This window comes from Oryza sativa, chromosome 8 (assembly GCF_034140825.1).
Source record: "Oryza sativa Japonica Group chromosome 8, ASM3414082v1".
Lineage (NCBI taxonomy): Eukaryota > Viridiplantae > Streptophyta > Magnoliopsida > Poales > Poaceae > Oryza > Oryza sativa.
In genome coordinates this window covers 6,888,945-6,910,078 of record NC_089042.1, presented here as the reverse complement: position 1 = coordinate 6,910,078, position 21,134 = coordinate 6,888,945, and the positions used below count along the sequence as shown (strand labels likewise).

Genomic DNA, 21,134 nt, shown 5'->3' with positions numbered 1-21,134 from the left:
CGATTCTCCCACTACCTCTACTCCAAAAAAGTTGATATCAGGTACATAATATCGCCAAGTGTTTTGCCCAGAGATCCCTTACCACGATAACACCTCGAGTTGAAACCAATCCTACTGTCCCTTTACGCCGCCCTGGCAAGGCCTCCGAGGAACCTAAGGGAACTTTCGCTGGGGACGCCCAGAGCGGATAAGGCCTTGTCAGGTAATGCAGAGACGAACGACCATGTATGATCTGGTCATGTAAGAGTTCTCACCGTGAGTATTAACCAAGCTGTGCAATCGGAAATTGGGTTTTCCAACTTCACGGATGGGAGCTAGGGTAAGCGCTTTTTCAACCAAGGCAGGTCAAGGGTCCAAGAGCCTTATTCTCCGAGAACGATTCTCCGACGACAAGGCTAGGGGCTAGGGAGAGTGTATGACTCAACAAACTGACTGATAGAAGTCGGTAAAAGAGAAGACGCTCATATACAAAACATTGGTCTGTAAATTTAATTCATTTTCAGTTTTCCATACACATTATAACATGTCACCCTTTGAGCATTCGCTCGGGAGCTATTTCTATCTAATATTCTTTTCTAAGTATTGATTTCAAGAAAATTCTATTCGACATTGTCGAAGACTCCATGTCGCTATGATTCTATACCAAGATCGACTAAGGCGAGTAAGACAAATGTTGACAAGGCTCCGTCGTAGACTCTGCGCCTTCTCGATCACTCGAGAACGGCTGGTGGATCTCGACAAGTAATACGGAATGAAGAGATGGTGTACCCGCCAAGATAAAATTTCTTGTCTTCAATCCAAATTCTCGATTACAGCAAGACGAGAGACTTAGTCGTATGCTCTGTACTTTCTTAGTTGACGTCGGAGATTGACTCAGATAAACCCTATATGGTGCCCGCACGAGGCTAATAAGGGAAGTCTAACGTTATCTCTGAACTCACCTAGAATGGTCACGTGACCTCGATAACAGTTATTCCAAGGTCTTCGGATTGAGAATATGAATTCGTTCATTTGCCTTAAAGTCGGGGGCTACTGTCAGGGTTATGGATACCACATACCTAATAGCAGTTGACTAAATCTCGGCAGGACCCACCACATACCATGTCTTATACGGAAACAACCTTCGGATATAGGAGAAGTTCCGCATAAGGAAAGACAACTAGAGTTCTACATGGAAACGACAAGGACTATTCGGATTGTATCCATATTGTTTTCCCTAGTTCTACTTGGACAAGGGGACACCTATGGGTATAAATACAAGGCCCCCTAGCAGGAGAGGGGACACGGAACAATAGATCAAGACACAAGATCAACATACAAGCGAACATGCGCCAAGACAAGACGCCGGATATCGACTTCAGAGATAAGCATGGTAGTCCCCTATGGTGTCCACGGATACTATCAGGAGAGACATAGCGCTATCTTTGATCTCGCCGGATACGGATTCGAGGAGGAAGCCTACACTGTTGTTGACTACGAGTCAGCACTTCAGACCGCCAAGTTGACAATAGTTAGATAGGCTACCCCATATATTGTATTGGTGTGATTATGGTGAATAAGAGCAACGACCGGCTTCGGCCAACAGGAGTAGGGTTATTACCTGACAATTCAGGGGCCCGAACCTATATAAAAATCCCCGTCTCCATCTTCTTTACCACAATCTCGCATATACCCTGGTACCAACGATCCCCATACTATGCAAATACCGGAATCGCGACATCAAACGTCGACACGCTTAATTTTGGATTACACTCTTCTAAAATGCTAGATTGTAATAATGGTTGTAACTCTTTGGAGCAAAGGCCGGGATGTTACTCATTCTATTATTAAAAAAAAATATTGATACAGATGTTGAATATATTGATAAAACACTTTAAAGAGAGATGCTAATAGTGACCACACAACGCAGAGCTGCTCCCGTTTGAAATCGAACCTATTTAAGGCGATGGCTAGGGGGCGCTCCTCGCGTTGTCCACATCGGATTATTATAACAGTGACGTGTACTGTTGCTGCGTGAATACGTGCGCAACTCTGGTTGGATGAGAAGCAGTGAGCTATGGGTGTTACTTCTTGAGTCCACCCACTACGTCTCGGGCTCACCCCGGTCAATGAAAAAGAACAATTACGGTCAGGCAAAGGTCCCACAAGTCAGTTGTAGCATAGGAAGCTTCCTCGTTACTATTTCGTTATGTTGGTGTGGAAGTGGAAAAGGCGTCTTGTGGCTCGAGGCAAGGAAATTGCGTCCACTCCCACGTTACCTAAGGCAGGCTGCCTATTTTCTTCTCGGAAATTGCTTTGCATACAATCCAATTGTCCGACTCATGTACAATTGTAAACGACTGTAGTGCATCTAAATATACTCTCCTTTAATTGATCTATGGCTGCATGTCTCTAGTTGTACATGAGTTGTACAACTGAGTCGTATATTTTTTTCTCCCATGGAAAGAAAGAAAGCAGCACCCCTCTCTCCTCGTTTCCTTCTCCCGTGGACGCCTAAATGCTGCCGGTGAAAGCTGGCCGTGGTGGAGGAGCCAGAGGAGGTGGGAGTTCTTCTTATGCTACCGGTCCCACTCCCTCTACCCACGCCATGTTGCCTCATCTCGTCTCGTCTCGCGAACCGCGTGATTCTGCCACGGTTTCTTGTGATTAATGAGGTGGATTGGTCACAGGCTGCAGCTTCATGGTGACCCACGGCGGCAGATCCGGCATCACAACGTCGAGAGCCAGTGTGGCGCATGGTAGACCAAATGCAAGATGGTGCTCTGTATCTATGGCTTCCCTACCAAAGTCGCTGCCATCCATGTAGGCACCAATTCAATCCAATCAATTCTCCTCTAGCATCTGTCCATGATACATGAAAGAACATCGTCATTTTTGGTAGATCATGTATAGTAGTTGTTCGTGTCCTATTTCTTGCTGAATTGAATCTCTGTGTCACATCAGTTCGAGTCGGCGTGGCAATGGAATCGCTGGCTGTACACAAGGCCTCAGTGAGTTTCAAGTTCAAGTTGATAGGTGGCGTGGAGACAAGGTCAAGCTGCTCAACCTCCACTTGTGGGAGAAGTAAGCACCCCCCCCAACCCAAATCTCTTTTTCCGTTCTTGCCCCTTCTTCCATATTCTTGCCTCTATGTTGATGTGAATGTGAGCATGTGACTGACCTGATCTTGACAATGAACTTATTTTCCAGGGAGAACACCAAGTTCACTGCTGGCTGCCCGCCACTGCTGGGCACGTGATGGCGGCGACACCAGGTGACACGCCTAACACAGTCATCGAGTCCCAGTATATGGAAAAAAATAATCAAGAAATTTTGGTTGGTTACTTCTACATGCTTACAAGATGTTGCAAGAAACACTCAATAAAATATTTTTTGTTGTGTTCTTCTACATTCTTATGAGAAGATGCAATTTTTCTTTCGGTGTTTGTCAAAGGTATCATTTTTTGTTGCGTTTTTTAGGCTTAAGGAGTTCATTTTCTGGAAGTGCTTGTGTTACTAAGATGCAGAAGAAATCTGCTGCTTTTATGATGTTCCTGATGATATGGTTGTTGTGCAGGGTTTAGGATCCAAGAGGACAACAAAGGGGAAGCTGCTTCTGACTATGCCCTGAGCCACCTCCATAGTGTACATTTTGAAATCTGCATGGTGATATTCAAGTTTAACAATTGAATAATATGCAAAAAAAAAGTTGTTACTATATTTGGCACTCCAAATTGCTTCAAAGGAGATACAAAGAACGATGACACTGCTATGCCGAAGTCTTAAAGTATCAAATATGTCATGAAAATATCGATACAATCATACAATTCGCACAAATAAAATCAATGATTTAGTATATATGTTCAAAAGTAAAATTAATGTATTAGTAGAACAATAGAGCATACGTCTTCACGCTCAATGAAACCAATTTTCCTTGAATCATATAATTTGAATGCAAGTGGTAAAATACTTAAAAAAGAAGAAGAATTAATGGTGGATATATAGCTTAACATGTGAAGAAGTTCCTTATTATGTCCAAGTTTAAGCACACTTACAATCAACTTTGAGGAGCACATTGCATGGATATACTCTTCAAATTCAATAACATAATTTTTCTTTTCATCAAACAAAAATAAAAACCGGAATGGAGAAGAAAAATCAGAAACTAAAACTGTTTTAATCAGAACATGTATGCATTACCACACAACATTGAATAAGAGGTAATAACAACAATAGATCATGCTAACACTTGTTATAAATCTTATATATATGTTCAAAGCAAGTGATATGATACCTTTGTTAGCAAACGACTAAATCCCGGATCTTGCGGGGGAAACTAGTACAATATTTAATGAAAAGAATCGGCCAGTCGGCCGAAAACATAACGAAGACGGCGACAAGCTCATTGGGGGGTAGGCGGAGAGTCACCAATACAATCTTTAGTGAAATCATGAATTCAGTGGCATGTGTGAAGCAAATGCTCTCTAGCAGTCATGCAAGGTTCTCAATACATGTGTCTTGGATGTTGAAACTAGATTCTATGATTTACAACTCAAATTTCTTGCCACACCACATGAACGACGCCAGATCCATCGCGGGAACAGCCACCCCACCCACCACACCAACGCCACCCCACACGCCAACGACGTCGGAGTCACCGCCGACGCTGCCATGCACGCCACCAACGTCAGATCCACTGTAGACCCCACCCTACCTGCCACTGACGCTAGATCCGTGCTGGGAGCCACTGCCCGACCTCCGCCGACACTGGAGAGGGGAGGTGGAGGGGAGAGGGGAGGAGAGGAAGCCTTGGAGAGGTGGAGTGGAGGGCTGACCGGTTGAGAGGCTGAGAGGGGAGGAGGAGGCGTAAGCCCCTTAGCCCTTGTAGGGGTGGGAGCTCGGTTTCCTCGGTTTAGTTGGATCGGTTTTTTGGGTTGCTTGGAATTCGGTTTTCGTAAAATGTAAGCCGAAGGAAGTTCTAGAAAAATATTAACCGAGCAAAATAAACCGAAGAAGATCGATTCAGTTTTTTCGGGGTTCAGTTTTACCGAGAAAGATCTATGCCGCACACCACGGTCGATTTCCCGCAAGTACGCACGCCCTGCCCAGCTTTGTCCGAGGGCCTGTGCTTGAGCCTGTGCTTGATTTGGAGACAGGGAATAGGATTTGGTGGATCTGTTAGCTGTCATGTATTTTTTGGGCCATAGTGAAAGTGAGCTTGATTCACACGTTAGTGGGCCTCGAGCATTTTGGATTGGCCAAACACTCATCAATTTCTTCTGTCTCGTCGGTTCATGAGATGGAAACCGAAGCAAAAGCCCAACACCGAACTACAGGAAAATAAAAACCAGACAATCAACCGATGACCAAAAAACCGCCTCTTCGGTTCGGTTCAGTGCGGTTTTCAGTCTTTGGGATTTTTTTGCGCACGCCTAAGCCTTTGCGCTAAAAAGGTGCTCCTGGCTCAGCTTGTTTTATTTATCGGTTTTTCTAAAACCAACATCTATAATATATTATAGGCATCAGTTACTTAAAAACCAACATCTATAATATATTATAGATGCCATTTTTTTTAAAAAAATGTGGGTGGGCAGGAAAAGCACTATATGTGTTGATTTACCGACTTCGGCACCTATAGTGCCGACTTGTATCTGATGTTTTGTGGCAGTGATATGCTCCTCCATTACGCTTAGGCTTCATCTCTGGCTTTTCATCTATCTCTTGGTGGTCATTAATAGACAAGATTTCATCAGCTCACAGATCTCCTTTTGTCCTACAACATATTTATCAGCATAGGCGACAGTGGCTGATGATTATATCATTTCCCAAATTATTTTCTGAAATATCTCAATGTTGGTGATATTTCAAGGATGCCAATTGTTGTAATGGGTGCAATCCATGTTATTTATGGGTCACGAGGAATTGGTCTCCTGCCAGAGTATCTAAAAATATGCCAAAGAAACAACAAGTTTTGGTGCTACTTGATCTTGAGATACAAGGCATAGGAAGGGAAGGTGAAATAGTGAAATCCCGGTTGCTGACTTCTTATGTGGTAGTCAGCAGCTAAAACCTTCAGTAGAAACCGCTTTGACTGTGCTGAAATTGCATGAGTTATGAAAGCTGGGTAGGAGACCTGAAGCTTTGCCTCAGATTTACTGCTTGATCTTCATTTTAGCTAATTGCTTGTTACCTTCATGTTGTGATGAAAGTTTTGAGTAGCATTTGTAAAATCATGTATTTAAGAAAGTAGTCATAGACAAGCTCTATTAGATATTGCTACCTTACTATTTTCAATAGAAAAAAAATGAATCAGTAATACTGGCCATGATTTGCAAGAGGCCTTCAGACTACCTAACTATTTTATATTGGTTTGTATTGCGTAATTTTGGTTTTCAAGCCAATTATTCCACAAATGAGTCACAGAGCAGTGTACAGGTGGGCATTCGGTTTCCTCGGTTTAATCAGATTGGTTTTTTCAGGTTGCCTGGAATTTAGTTTTCGTAAAATGTAAACCGAAGGAAGTTCTAGAAAAATATCAACCGAGCAAAATAAACCGAAGAAGATCGGTTCGGTTTTTTCAGGGTCAGTTTTACCGAGAAAGATCAGTACGCACGGCCTGCCCAGCTCTGTCCGAGGGCCTGTCTTGATTTGGAGAGAGGGAATAGTATTTGGTGGATCTGTTAGCTGTCATGTATTTTTTTGGCCACAGTGAAAGTTGGGCTTGATGCACAGGAAAATATAAAAACCGGACAATCAACCGATGACCCAAAAACCGCCTCTTCTGTTCGGTTCGGTTTGGCTCGGTTTTCAGTCTTCAGGATTTTTTTGCCCACGCCTAGAGCAGTTCATGTCGCACAATGAGAGCTAAGCTTTCATCATTTTCTGAACCCTACCTACAACACAACGCAGCAAACGAAAACATCACATTGGTAAATATGCCAGGTGCAATAATTTTTTTTTCATGTGGCTACATTTTTTCTCGTTAGTAAAAAATTTTCATGTGCCGAAGCATGACCTTTCTTCTGTGGCCAAAATGCTTATATACTATAGTAATTAAGCACCATTTCTTGGTAGAAGTTTGGCTAATGGAACTCTTGCGCTGAAATATTCCAGGATCTTCAGGAGGGAATAGATCTTGGTGTAGTCCCTCATGAGAAGCTACATAACTTCTTTTTACCTTGAGAAATACCAAGGTTACTGATTCACAGATTCCAGGTAAGAAACTGTTCTATTATTTTTGTTTACGTTCATAGTCCTTATCAATTATTAGGCTCCTGAATAATCATGTTTTAAACATATTTTTGCCTTTATTTTGAGGCAGAGTATTTATACACTTTGTTTCAATAAACCAAATTCCTCAGTGTTTGCCTAAAATATTGCTGGGCAGACCCTAAATTCTCTTTTTATTATGGCTCCCTTGTTCTTCTGCAGTGACAAACACATTTTTGTGATAGGTTCTTTTCACTACTAGAGAAACGATCTTTGGTCGATCGGCCAAATTTCACAATAATCCCAGTTCACTAAAAAACCGGGACTAAATATGATCTTTAGTCCTGGTTTATAAGTGCAACGGGACTATTTAATCTTTAGTCCCGGTTGGTAACACCAACCGGGACTAAAGATCCCAGTTCGCCGGTTGTTAGAGTCTGTCAGGCTCCAGGGGATCTTTAGTCCCGGTTGGTGCTACCAACCAGGTATAAAGATCAAACGGTTGGTAGCACCAACTGGTACTAAAGTTAGCATGCCCGTATATGTTCTTCTTACTCCTCTAGCCCGAGCAGGGTTTCATTTTTTGAAGAGGAGGAGGGCAGGTGCTGCTCAATTTTTTTTGTGAATTTGGTTTGGTGATAATACACAATTTTGAGGTGTCTAAAAGGTTAGCAACTTGATCCTCTTCTATTTTTTTGCTTAGCATTTATATTTAGATATATGTTTTCTACACATTTTTGCCTCTAGAATTGAGTGGAAGATGATGAGAGAGAAAGTATATAGAAAGTAGGTTTTTTTTTAGAATTTTATAAAAACTTGTGATAGAAAAATAATTTAAAAGAATAGAAAACTAAGTAAATTAAAATTAATATAAGTACAACACATTAAATATTTGTTTGCAACTTTAAATGTAATTAAAACATGAATAATATGTGGTATTATTTGGTAAATATTGTATGAATAATTATATATAACTATTGTATAAATGTTTAATTGGTTTGACTTTCGTGGTTTATTTTTCACGTTATTTTGTGCATTTTATGTAGAGTTTATTGGCAATGGATGCACGTGGACCGACGGTCAAAAGAGTTTATTGAAGGCATGCATTATTTTTTGAGAGTGGCCGAGGCTAACAAGCAGAATAATGGTTTTATCCATTGTCCGTGCACTAAGTGCAAAGCCAGAGGGAGTATTCTGGAGTAAGAACTATTCATATTCATTTGTTTAAGATGGGCTTCATGCCGAGCTATAATGTTTGGACCTCACATAGGGAGCTAGGGGTTCAAATGGATGAAGATGAAGCAGAAGACGAGAACATTCCGGACTGGGCTCAATACGGTGGATTTGAAGGAAATACAGCGGGCGAGGTGGACGGGGCTGTTGAAGATAGTGACGCTGTAGATGATCTTGGTCAGATGTTGCAGGACGTCAAGGAGGACTGTGAAATTGAAAAGGAGGTCCAGAAATTGGAGCGTATGTTAGCGGACCACAGGACACCGTTATACCCAGGTTGCGAGTAGGGGCATAAAAAGTTGGGTAACACTATGGAATTCTTGCAATGGAAGGCAAAAAATGGTCTAAGTGACAAGGCATTTGGCGACTTATTGAAACTAGTAAAGAACATTCTTCCAGAGGAAAACAAGTTGCCTGAAACAACGTACGAAGCTAAGAAGATAGTCTGCCCTCTAGGACTGGAGGTTCCGAAGATACACGCCTGTCCGAACGATTGTATCCTCTATCGCTGTGAGGAGTACGAGAACCTAGAAGCATGCCTGGTTTGTCAAGCACTACGATACAAGATCAGACGAGATGATCCAGGTGAAGTTGACGGACAACCTTTGAAGAAGAGAGTTCCTGCTAAGGTTGATATTTCCCTATAATGCCACGGCTCAGACGTTTGTTCAGGAACAAAGAGCATGCAAGAATGATGCGATGGCACACAGAAGAACATCAACAAGACAGGATGCTGAGACACCCCGCCGACGGGTCGCAGTGGCGAAACATCGACAGAACATTTCAAGACTTTGGAGAGGATGCACGAAACGTAAGGTTCGGTTTAAGTATGGATGGCATGAATCCATTTGGAGAGATGAGCAGCAGCCATAGTACTTGGCCTGTTACAATGTGTATCTAGAACCTCCCCCCTGGCTATGTATGAAGAGTAAGTAAATCATGATGCCGATTATTATTCAAGGCCAAAAGTAACCTAGTAATGAAATTGATGTGTTCCTAAGAACACTGGTCAACAATCTGAAACTGTTGTGGAAGAAAGGAGTCCATGTGTGGGATGAGGACAAACATGAGCAATTTAACCTATGAGCCCTTCTGTTCGTAACCATAACGGTTGGCCTGCACTTAGCAACCTATCCGGATAGTCAAACAAGGGGTACATGGCTTGCACCCATTGTATGGAAGACACTGAAAGTACGTATTTGATGCATTGCAAGAAGGTTGTGTACATGGGCCATCGTTGATTTCTTGTTGCAAACCACCCTGTCCGGAAGAAAGGCAAGCATTTTGAACAGAAGGCGGACCACCGTACTAAGCCAAGGCATCGAAACAGTAAAGCCGTGTTTGCTATGGTGAAAGATCTTAAAGTAGTATTTGGAAAGGGACCTAGCAGCCAACCTATAGCAGGCGAAGATGGTCACGCGGCGATGTGGAAGAAGAAATCTATATTTTGGGAGTTAGAATATTGGGAAGTCTTGGACTTCCGTCACGCAGTCGACGTGATGCACCTCTCCAAGAACCTCTGTGTCAACTTGCTGGGCTTTCTAGGTGTACATGGGAAGTCAAAAGATACACTTGAAGTGCATAATGATCTCAAACATATGAAATAGCGCGACGACCTCCACCTGGAACCAAAAGAGAATGGAAGCAAGTACTTGAGTCCAGCCAGCTACACTCTGAGCAAGGCAGAGAAGGAAAGAATGTTTGAATGCTTGGAGAGAATCAAGGTACCGTCTGAATACTCCTCTAATATAAAGAGAATTATAAGCACGAAGTATAAGAAGTTCACAAATCTAAAGTCTCATGACTGTCATGTGTTGATGACACAGCTGCTTCCTGTTATAATTCAAGGTATTCTCCCTGACAATGTCCAGGCAACAATAACAATCTATGTGCTTTCATGAACGCAATTTCGTACAAGGTCATCGATCCAAATAGATTAGAAGACCTTCAGAATGATGTGGTGCAATGTCTTGTCAGCTTTGAGTTGATCTTTCCACCTTCCTTCTTCAACATAATGACGCATCTTCTAAGTCACCTTGTGAAAGAGATTAGTATTCTCGGGCCCGTGTATCTACACAACATGTTTCCTTTCAAGAGATAGATGGGTGTTCTAAAGAAGTACGTTCGTAACCGATCTCGTCCGGAAGCAAGCATCGCCAAGGGGTATGGAACAGAGAAGGTCATTGAGTTTTGCATGGAATTTATTGAAGACCTTCATCCAATCGGGGTGGCCGAATCACAGTATGAAGGGAGACTACGGGGAAAGGGGACTCTAGGAAGGAAAGCAATTATAACTATAGACATCAATTTATTCCATAAAGCACATTTCACGGTTTTGCAACAATCTTCGTTGGTGGCTCCTTACATCGAGGAGCACATGGTGATTGTTCGCTCTGAAAACATCGGTAAGTCTGATGCCTGGATTACACGACATCACATTGATACTTTCCCCGCGTGGCTACAACGACATCTCATGGGTAACGAGACGATTAACCAACAACTAGCCTTCTTGGCGAGGGGACCATCTATCTCGATCACGAGATGGCAAGGTTATGAGATCAATGAGTATACATTTTACACAAGAGCCCAAGATAGCAAGGGCATGAACCAGAACAGTGCTGTTTGTATCAATGCCATGATACACGATGGTACAACAAGGACGTATTACGGTGCCATCAATGACATTTGGGAACTTGACTATGGAACTCTCAAGATCCCTCTATTCCGGTGCCAATGGGTTAGGTCGACTGGTGGAGGCGTATCGATCGATGACAGTGGGATGACAACGGTTGACCTTAGCAAGGTTGGATACTCAGACGAACCCTTCGTCCTAGTCAATGAAGTAACGCAAGTTTTCTACGTGAAGGACATGGCTAGCAAAGCAAAGAAGGGGAAAGGACCCGACGAGCCTAAGCTCCACGTGGTTCTCCCAGGCAAAAGAAAAATCGTCGGAGTCGAAGATAAGACTGACGAAGATTATGATCAGTTGGACGGGCATCCTCGTTCGCGGCTACAATTGACCCGAACATCCTCTTATCACATGAAGACACCCCTTACTCATGGGACAATCATAAGGAGGGAACATTAGTGAGAAGAAAGTATGTGAGGAAAACCGAAGTATTGCCCTAGATTGTTGTATGGATGATGTATATTTGTTTTTAGATGTATTGAAGATCCAACTCATTCTGTATGGGAATATGTCAATTATATATGATAATTAGAATTTACATCATTTTTAAATCTGGCATATGTCAATTATATTTGATAATAAGAATTTCAATCATTTTAAAATTGGGCATATGTCAATTATATATGATTATTACAATTTAAATCATTTTTAAATCGGGCATATGTCAATTATATATGATTATTACAATTTAAATCATTTTTAAATCGGGCATATGTCAATTATATATGATTATTACAATTTAAAACATTTTTAAATCGAGCCTATGTCAATTATATAAGATTATTAGAATTTAAAACATTTTTAAATCGGGCCTATATCAACTATATATGATTATTACAATTTAAAACATTTTTAAATCGGGCCTATGTCAAGTATATAAGATTTTTAGAATTTAAAACATTTTTAAATCGGGCATATGTCAATTATATATGATTATTACAATTTAAAACATTTTTAAATCGGGCATATGTCAATTATATATGATTATTACAATTTAAAACATTTTTAAATCTTTCATATGTGAACTATATATGATTATTACAATTTAAAACATTTTTAAATCGAGCCTATGTCAAATATATAGGATTATTAGAATTTAAAACATTTTTAAATCGAGCATATGTCAATTATATATGATTATTACAATTTAAAACATTTTTAAATCCGGCATATGTCAATTATATATGATTATTACAATTTAAAACATTTTTAAATCGGGCATTTGTCAATTATATATGATTATTACAATTTATAACCTTTTTAAATCGAGCCTATGTCAATTATATAAGATTATTAGAATTGAGACGATTATATTTTTAGTTCCAGATGTTAACCCTAACCGGGAGTAAAGAAATTTTGGAAATAGCGGGAAAACATCTTTAGTCCCGGTTGGTGGCTAGAACCGGAACTAAAGACCTCCAACCGGGACTAAAGATCACGACTATAAATAGCCGAGCGCCCATCTTCTTTTCCACCAACACATAGTGTTTTTCTCCACCGATCTCTCTTCTTCTCCACCAAAACGTCTCGACTTCATCGCTAGGGCGCCGTTGCCATCCTCGTCTCTCCGTCGTCTCGCCGTCATCGTCACCGTCGCCGCCGCTGCCATCGTCGCCGGCCACATTCTTCAAGAAGAGGTGAGCCGTCGACCCCAGATCCAATCTGATCGATCCCGATATATATCTCTCTCTCGATCTTCTCGGCTGCTACCTTCTCATCGTTGCCGCCGCCACCGACGAAGGGGTGGCTGCTGCAAGCCGCCACGGCCGCCGCCGCTCCCGGTGCCGCCACCGCACTCTGCCGCCACTGCTGTGGACACCCCGAGTATTATACCATCCAGTGTCCAATGCAAGCACCACATACTGTTGGAGGAGTGGGATCCAAACACGCATAAAAAGCCACTCGTCCTCAATGTGTCCATGATCACGGTTGACACCTTCTACTATAATAACCGGAATGCCGAGTAGTGATCGCAAGAGATAACCATAAGATAACTTGCCAGGCTACTCCGTCATATGCCCGTCAACCACACGAAGGCGGCGACTAGAAAACAAGGCATACCCGAGTGCCTCGATCCAAAGCGTTATCCCCAATTATCTCAAGCGATCAAAACCCATTATTCGTGCTCAACTAGTCCCCAGGAATGCGACTAGCCTCACACATTCATCGCAAGCAATTGGAACATCATCACAAGTGCATAAAAAGGGGTTAAGTACAACAAGTATCTGGTACATAATAGGGTCCAAGGTCCCATCTAACAGCACACAAGTAGCAGCAGAAGATTCAAACAAAAACCAGAAGCACAAAACAAAAACCGGTGGTGCCACAACCCCACAAGGGTAAACCAACCGGGCAAGAGCCGAGCTGAAGGTAGCAGAAGATCAATCACTGCCTTCGCTGCCCCTGACAGAACAGTGACCACACAGGAAGCATAATTCTACGTCGGAGTCCTCACCTGAAAAGCAGCGGAGCCGGGTTAAGTACAAGATTGTACTCGCGAGTCTTACCCATAAAAATATATGTAAGGGGAGAGAGAAGTATGCATGTTTACCTTAACCTAGAGCAACCTAAGTTCAACATTTGCATAGAGCCAATTTTATTGAGCAGATATAAGTGAAAGCGATAACACAATAAACTGATTAGCAACAATATAAAATTCTGGATAGCAAGCAAATTAATCTGAAAGGTATGAGTAAATGAGCCCAAACGGCATTCACAACATCCACCATGGAACTACCAAAGTCTATATCATCATGGCACAGCCTGCCAACATCACCATCAAACATAAACCCACCAGAATAACCCAAGTTTGATACTAACATAACTGAGGCACACATCAAGCATTGTCCATAAGTGTAGACACGGCTATTCGAATATATTATACTCTGATCAGAGGTGTATAACTGTACCCACACGAGATGAACAAGGATCAAATGCCGCCCACCACACAGGTGCGACCTACAAGTGATTCAAGCTCATCACATGTCCTTTCCAAGCCCCACCTCAACCATTTAAACCACACCGGGGGCCCCACCGACTCAGTCACGTGCGTGTGATGTGACTAAGGCGGGCTCACCACGCGAGAGATACCCCCTGCCGTAACTCGGCCAACCGGGCACTCTGCGGATCCCAAATCCTCACGTTTTTTCGATGGGCGTAAATGATCACAGTAGGTTTAGTAATCAAACAAGCCGGTCCCATGATACGGCGTGTGGTAAGTACGTAGGGTGCTTGAATAGACGTCAAAATGTTCGGTCCTTAACGACCTAGACGGAGCTACTGCATCAGGGGAAACATACCTCCCATCATCGCCCTACCACCCATCCAAGTCAATCATATTTCATCAACCATTATTTAATGTAAGTGCTCCAGTTTTATCCCATTAACCAAGTAGTCCATATCCCATAATTAACAAAACTGTCCAGCCATATAGTTGTATCCCCACTAAGCAAAACTAAGCATAATGAATAAAACATCCCAACTATTCCCAACCAGGAGAGTAATAGGTATATGGCAGCTATATATAACTAAGTAAATGCACCAATTAATTATCTACCATGTCACCCAAAACTATTAACTAAGCAAATGAATATATATATATATATATATATAAATAGATTCGCAACCAATGGAGTTTAAGTAAAACATGGGTGCTAGATGCTTAGGTGCTCGCCTTCCTGCTGAGGGTAGCCACACTCAGGCTCTGGTTCTGCTTCAGCGCTCTCCGGAATCTCTGAATTTATCGAAAAGAAGCAATATGCGAATAAGATTCAAATAAACATGCATATGCAACATGCTTTAGTAAAACATGGCCTAATTACAGTAGGTAGAGAGTATGATAAACAGATTTTAGAAAAAAGAATCATCTCATTTACATTGTTTGAGAGATATAAAAAAATAACAAGCCATATACACTGAAAATGGCTTTTCTGTAATTACATATGAACTACCTTAAGTCATTTGAAAATCTGACATTTTCTGGACAGAAGTTTTATTTTATAAACATAAGGTCTACAAGATTATGAATACATAGAAATTTGGTTCACTCATAAATGAAATGAAAAGAATTACATATGGATATTTGGACTTTGCCTAATCCTCAAATGTTTTCATATACTCTTTTGGACTGTATTTTCGCAAATCGAACCTTGGAATTTCTAAAACATGCAACAAGGTCCAGCTTCTTCTCCAATCGAGCAGGAAGCATAGACAGCCATGGCTGAGCTCGATCTCAAGCTCGCCGGCAGCAAACGGCGGCTCTAATAGGGGCAAGGTCAAAAGAGAACATGTACAACAAGTCTTTAGGATTCCATTCCTAAACTCTACCCAGCCAGTGGTGGCTGGACATGTCAGGAATCACGCAACCAATCGGCGAGCCGAACACACACGACACTTTGGACGAACACCTTTGTGGAGCACTGTACACCGTCTGAAAACGCGAAGAACAGAGCAAACAGAGGAGTTTGGTGCTGCGAACTGCTTGCAGCTTTTTTTGGTTTTTCTTCTCCTTATTTATATCAAATACAAGGATGCAAAGAAAGGAAACGTGTGCTTCAGAAACGTTCCCACGTCGCGGATTTGATCGTGTCCATCCCCACGGATCCGCAGAACGCGTGCACGCCCCCGTCGCCTGCGCCACGCCGAGCTATTCTAGCGCCATGACATCTATTCGCACGGCTTCCACAAACCGGGGCTCGCGCGCATGCAAAACAGAAAGAGAAACATGCAAACACACAAGGTTTATCTGCTAACAGGACAAACGCAGGCAGCGGCTGCGAGTGGCAGCGCTCGGGACGCCATGCATGTAACGATGCAGCACTGTGGGTGGCTCGATCTATTGCATGCATGCCAAGAACATCACATGCAAGAAAAACATACATTAAGGACTTGATCCTACTGCTAAGAAGACACTTTTTAGCTTGAGGTGAAGGGCTGAAACCTCAGCAAAACAGGGAAGCAAAGAAGACACTGAGCTGTTGTCACCAAAGAAGAGAAAATAACTTGTAGCCTACTCCTAGCCTTGAAATCTTGAACCGGCGACCTGTGGAGGAGGCTAGGAATGCTCAGCACGTTGGGGAACCTAAGAGAGAAGCTATGGATGGGGAAGAAAGCTCACCAAGTGGAGGAAAACAAAGTCTTACTGCCACTGCACCAAGCAGCAAGCTTCTTCTCTTTTCTTCTCGATCTCCCTCAGCAATCTATGCATGTGCAAGCTATTTGGATGGATGGAAAGCTTAGAATCGTGGGGATCTAGTGGCGTGACATGCAGGGCTTGATTCTTGCACTTTTATGAAGATTTGGCGAGGGGGAAATGAGGAGGGAGCTCAGCTCATGGAAGAACAGAAAACAGCAACAGAGGAAAAAGAATGGTAGGGAGATTCAGGGGTTTTTCCCTGCTGTTTAAGCATAAGAGGTAGGGGAAGGATGACCATAAGTTGGTTTGAGGCTTGCAGGGGTGCCCAGGTCACTGAATAGTGGGGCCAAGGCGAGCTAGGGCCCCGTGGCATGAGAGCGATGGGTAGGAAACGAAGGAGAACTCCAAAATCAGGATTTTCAGCTTATTTTCCTTCTCCTTCTATGCAAAAATAGCTTGAAAGCTACAAGAGTGCCCCAAAAAAAATATGTTCTGGTGTGGAGATACATTGAGTTACCAAGTTTCCAGTTTTCAAAGCTTCACTCTAAAATTCAAAATATTTTAATTCTGGCAAAAAGGTGAAAAGGGTTTTGCTGAGAACTAAATTGAATTTTAATGAGGTCAAAATAAAGTGCACAAATTCTAGAAAAAATTATATTAACTCATGATAAATAATCTAGTATTTGAATAAATTATGATAGCTATACCCTTATGTTCAACTTAGAGCACAAGTAGATGATGTTTTGATTTGCCGATTACGGTTTTAATTTGCTCAAAAAAATAAATAATTGAATACAGAGGCTAATGCAAAAATATTAATTATGCAACCTAAAAGACAATAGTGCGCATCCAAATACCTGGTAATTATGCTAGGGCTGTTACAACTGCCGCCATGCCGTCGCGACTACCAGGCCGTCATCATCCTCGCCATGCCGCCGCTGCTCCAGACGACGTCGCCGCACTCCGCCGCCGCCGCAGCCACTGCCGCCATGCCGTCTACCATTACCAGCGTCGTTGTCGTCCTCGCCAAGCCGCCATGGCCGAGGTCGCCGCCCAATGGCCGAGGTCGCCGCGCTGTCGCCATGGACGACTCCGCCATGCCGTTGCGCTGTCCTCACTGCCGCCACCGTCACTGGCACCTATTCACGGCCGACGCTAAAAACGTTAGCGAACAAATGAACGAACGACCCTAACGAATGGAACGAACGAACGAACAACCCTAACGTTAGAACGAACGAACGACCATAACGTTAGAACGAACGACCGACCGTAACAAATTGAACGAATGAGCGACCCTAATGTTAGAACGAATGGACGAGAACGATATAACGAACGGATGAATGTATAGAACACAGAACGTATAGAACGAAAGGACGAACGATAGGAAACGATAGAACGAATGAGAATGAACGATAGACGAACGAACGTGAACGAACGATAGAACGAACGTGAATGACCGAGAACGATAGAACAAGCGTGATCGATAGAACGAACGAGAACGATAGAACGAACGTGAACGATAGAACTACCGAACGAAGTGCCCGATTTATATATTCATTGAGAATTTAGACTTATAATATTGATAATGCACATTTTTTAACTAATATTTTTTCCTATGTCAGAGTATACGTGGTCCATCCCTAACCGCCGCCGTTGATCAGTCTTGAGTGGTTGCAAGCCTCCGAAGGAAAAACTAATGTAAGTTAATATTTTTTTCCCATGTTAGAATATATGTGGCCCAATCACATCTTGCCACTAAAAAATCTTACATCTACAAGTATACATATGTGCCCGATTTAATATTGATTTCACTTGTAATATTCATATGTGCCCGATTTAATACTGTTTTCACTTGTCCTAATCATTTATAATTAACATACGACGATATAAAATTGTTTTCACTTGTAATTTTCATTTATTATTAATTACCATATAGTCGATTTCATACTATTTTCACTTGTAATAATCATTTATAATTAACATACGAACATATGGCTGATCGCGATGACGAACAGTTCATTATAAGTGAAATCACAAGTGGATCAAAGCTCTGGTTCTATGCACACGGTGGATCACTCAATCCCGAGGATGGCTCCCTAATATTCGGCGATGAGATACACGAAGCTGCCCATCGGCTGACAGACGCAGTGGAGGCCTCTTCTCAGGGAATGTTCAGGCCGGACAAAGAGAAGGACGAGCTTACACTCGCACTACAGAATCCCGAGCATCTAGGAAGAACGAGAGGAAGAGGTGTGGTTCCATGGAAGATAGGATTCAAAGAGGACATCCACACTTACAAGAGTCGGATGAGGAGCAAGAGAGATACCGAGTCGAAGATTGCTGACCTTGAATATAGGGTATCGATGAATGAAGTGAGGATGCATGAGGAGGTGGCAAGAAGGGTGGACGAATGACTTGTGTCACAGCGGAGCCAGGAGCCCCAGCCCTATATTCCGCCTACCACGGTCAGCCCCTCAGGCAATCGCAGCAGCTACGCCTCAACAGGATAGGTTAGCTTGGATAGCATGCAAGCAGTGCCAGCTCAGGAAGAAACCCCCTGCTGGCCCATTGATGGAATCACGCAACGAACATCATGCGAGCTGCCTATTCCCTTCAGGAACTTATCCATCAAGGTTTGCTCATACTTTTATGACATGTACATTCAAAAGTCGTTGCACACATAGTTTGATTACTAATTAATAACCTCGATTCTCGTGAAGGTGGCGTCGGGCATGGCCATCCCATGTAGGGCGATTCCACCTAGGTACTCAAGGGTGGAAGTTGAGCTCGTGGAAGCCATGTAAGAGGATCTCGAGCTGGAGATCCCTGGAGGAGACGGGGAGACGAAACTAGGAGAAACAAGACAGGGCATTACTCTATGGGCCAAGCTCTACATCGTGTTTCCCGGGCGAGAATCGACGTCCGATCATCCATCTCCTCCGCTTGAACCGTCTCCTCCGGCCCCTCCGCCTGCACCGTCTCCTCCGGCCCCTCCGCCTGCACCGTCTCCTCCAGCCCCTCCGCCTGCACTGTGTCACATCCTGATTTTCGTCTTAGGATTTATAAATTATTTAATAAATTATTAATAGAATTTATATTAAATGTTCATTAATTTACAAGTGAAGTTAAATGTGGGAAATAAAATTTTTTAAATATAAAGCATGGATGGATTTAATTTTTATTAAATTCTCCATGGTTAAATATACTCTCTGGAATATTCTCAGATTTTTCGGAGCTCAATTATTAATTTTAATCATACAAAGAGCATTTCAGTAATTACCCACATATTAAATTAATCATTAAATGGTATAATTATAATTTTTTTAAGTACTATGAGTGTCCAAGTATTTTCAAGATTTTTCTTGGAATTATTTGAGCATAGGAAGTATTTTTAACAATTCAAAGATCATTTCCGTGATTAATTTAATTGGAAAAAGTTTTTAAATCCTCCTCCTCAGCTTGGGCCCTTTTCGGCCCATTCCTTCCTCTTCTCTCTGCCTCCTCGCGCGTGGCCAAGTGGCCCAAACCGGCCCAGTCCGAGCCGCCGGCCTCCTCTCCTCTCAGCCATCCAAAAGTCTAGTTTGCCTCCCTGCTACAGTGTCATCTTCAATCTCCAGCCGCTGGTACAGGCCGAGCCGAGCTGCCCGATCCGCCGCCTTGCCGCCTCAAATCCGCACCCAATCCGGCCCCGTTTCTTCCGGATTTTTGAGGGGTTTTGATCCTCTCGTTCTCCTCTATCTTTCCCCTCGGCTTCGATTCCTCTCGTTTGGAGTCAGATCTCTCTAGTCCAAGCCTATATAAAGCTTCCTCTCGTCGTTCTCTTTCGTTTGCCCCATCTCCCGTCCTCTCCCGTGCCCCGTAGCGCCGCCGCCACGCGCGCCAAGCTCGCCGCCGCCGCCGGCCGTCTTCGGCGTCGTCGCCGCGTCGTCTCCGCCGTCGATTCCGCCGTCGCCGCCGCTTCCCCTCGCCACCGTTAGGTGCGCAAGAAGGTGAGGAACCTCGGCCGCTCGTCCTTTTTCGCCGCCGGCCACCGGAGAGTCGCCGCCGCCGTTCAACCGAGCCGCCGCCGTCGCCCTTCTCGTCGCCGGCCGTCGTCGTTCGTCGTTTGTCGTTGTGGTGAGTACCGTTGGGTTCGTCTCGTTGTCCTCTACGTGTACATGCCCTCCAAATCCGCAGCCGGCCGCTCTATCTCCGGCGAGGTCGCCACCGTGGTTCGGCCGGCATTGATGACGTCATCGTGACATCATCATCCTTTCTTTTTCCCGTTTTTTCTAATAGATTAAATCTTCGGAAAATCATAACTAAATAACCGTAGATCCGTTTCAGGTGGTTCAAGTTGCTAAATTTTTCTAAAATAAAGATCTACATATTAAAATTGTCCATAAATTGAATTAAATTTATTTAATTCTTTTTAAATGGGCTTTAAATAGATTTAGTCTTGTAAAATTCTTAATAAATTCATTTGAAGTCAGAACGAGGCCGTTCAAGTCTCATAATTCAACTAAAATTATGATCTACATGTTTGTTTACTTTTTATGTATTGTTTATTTGGTTTTTATTAGTCTTTTTCTTCGTTTTGCGTGTTAGCTTGTCGTTTCCGTCGTTGCGAAGGTTCGTGAGTGCGTCGGAAGTAATCAAGAAGATTAATTGAAGACCGATTATTGCAAGGCAAGTCACACAGATCCTAAACACAATCCTTTGAGCATGTTGATACTATATTTAAATTCTCTATTTATTTCAACTGTGCATTTATTTTCGAATGTCACCGGGTGGTGTGAACCTATTCCTTTGTTATGGCCAATTTGCATTGAATGCCCTATTCCTTGATACCTTGGGTAATAGATTGATTAGCTTGAACCTTATGTATTGGTTTGGTTCAGTTAAATGTTA

At 42.8% G+C, this 21,134-nt stretch overlaps 1 pseudogene; it reads left to right on the top strand.

Annotated features, from left to right (window-relative positions):
* Positions 1 to 8,474: 8,474 nt before the first annotated feature.
* On the top strand, positions 8,475 to 11,550 carry LOC136351423 (uncharacterized; annotated as a pseudogene).
* Positions 11,551 to 21,134: the final 9,584 nt, after the last annotated feature.